The sequence below is a fragment of the Octopus bimaculoides genome, chromosome 24, assembly GCF_001194135.2.
Source record: "Octopus bimaculoides isolate UCB-OBI-ISO-001 chromosome 24, ASM119413v2, whole genome shotgun sequence".
NCBI classification, from domain to species: domain Eukaryota; kingdom Metazoa; phylum Mollusca; class Cephalopoda; order Octopoda; family Octopodidae; genus Octopus; species Octopus bimaculoides.
The window spans coordinates 22,186,236-22,188,052 of NC_069004.1; the positions used below are offsets into that span (position 1 = coordinate 22,186,236).

The 1,817-nt window shown below is 35.3% G+C and overlaps 1 protein-coding gene across 3 annotated transcripts in view; it reads right to left on the bottom strand.

Moving 5' to 3' along the window:
• The window catches only part of LOC106880220 (ELKS/Rab6-interacting/CAST family member 1), a 301,414-nt gene that overhangs the window by 165,367 nt on the left and 134,230 nt on the right, over nt 1-1,817 (bottom strand). The window lies entirely within an intron of this gene.

Here is a 1,817-nt window from a genome sequence, read left to right on the forward strand (position 1 = left end):
TCATCACTCCATACTATGTGTCATCACTCTTCACTATGCATATTGTCACTCCTCACTAAGGATGTTATTACTTATTCTTGTGTCATCACTCCATCCCTGTGTGTCATCACTTTATCCACGCGTGCCATCACTCTATCCTGTATATCATCACTCCTTATAGTTAATTAAATCAGCACTAGTAGTATACGACTGGTATCATTTTATTTACACCAAAATAATTAAAAGGCAAAGTTGCCCACAATGGGATATGAACTCAGATCATAAAGGAATGTAACTAAATAACCATAAGCTATTTTGTTCCCAGCTGCATCAATCTTACACTCTCATGACTAAATAACAAAACAAAAAAACAAACAAACAAGCTAAACCTGTCTCCATAACGTCTGTATAAGATGATTGTATCATTTTGTTCAGTCGTAGGTCAGTTCCCATCAGACTCGTTTCAGCTATAATTTCCAGATTTTGTTCTTCTTCCCCTCACCCCAGGCACCTTTTCCTTCTTTTTAGATGGCCATTTGGCTACTATTTCTAGCTGATTAAGCAATCATGAAGAGGTTCCTTTGTTGACACAGATAACTATTGGTGTTGACAACTGGAACCAAAGTATCTGATGTTTCAGAAACTTCAGAAATTGCACAATAATCAGCTCACTGGTAACATTCTTTGACTCTAAAAACAAAATATTTCACTAAATAATGATTATAGCTGATAGCAGAGAATGTTGAAATTGTTAAAATATTTAATGTAAGAAGCAAAAGAACAATACCTTTAAATAATCGTAGCTATAATGATGGGACAAAAACAATTTTCGGGGGGAATCCTCCAAATATTAAATTACTTGGAAGAGATTAAAACTAATTTCCAAATATATAGTAATACAACTACCAAGTTATACAGAAGACCAAATCAACATAGAATTACCTCCCCTGGCAGAATCGTTAACGCGTTGAAACAATTCTGGCTCCTTACGTTCATAATCCCGCTGGTTTATTTTGCCTTTCATCCTTTCAGGGTCGATAAATTAAGTACTAATTAAGCACTCGAGCCGCTGCGATCAGCTAATCCTCCAACCTAAAATTACTAACCTTGAGCCAAAATTATTATTATTATTATCATAAGTACCAGTTACGCACTGGGTCGATATAATCGACTTAATCCCTTTGTCCTTGTTTGTCCCTTCTATGTTTAACCCCCTGTGGACAATAAAAAAATAAATTATTATTATTATTATTATTATTATTATTATTATTGGTGGTGAACTGGCAGAATCGTTAGCACGCCGGACGAAATGCTTAGCGGTAATTCGTCTGTCTTCATGTTCAAATTCCGCCGAGGTCGACTTTGCCTTTCATCCTTTCGGTGTCGATAAATTAAGTACCAGTGAAACACTGGGTCGACGTAATCGACTAGTCCCCCTTCCTCAAATTTCAGGCATTGTGCCTATAGTAGACTTAATCCCTTTGTCTGTCCTTGTTTGTCCCCTCTATGTTTAGCCCTCTGTGGGCAATAAAGAAATAAGAAAGGATTTTCATTAATTAATTCATTTGTTTTAAAGTAATGAGTCTAAATAGAATAAATACAACAAAAGAAAATGAAAACGATGACGTCGACGACGAGGATATAATATACAATTCTCAGGATATCAATGTGCGTGTTGAGGCGTTACAAAACTTCAGAAGTTACAGAATGAAGGGTTCTTTACGCACAAACTTCAATTCTGAAGTAATTAAAGACGAAAACGACATTTTTGACGATGGTTCAATAGTTCATTAAAATATAAGTGTAAAAATGAGTTTCAGAACTCCACAAATTATTTG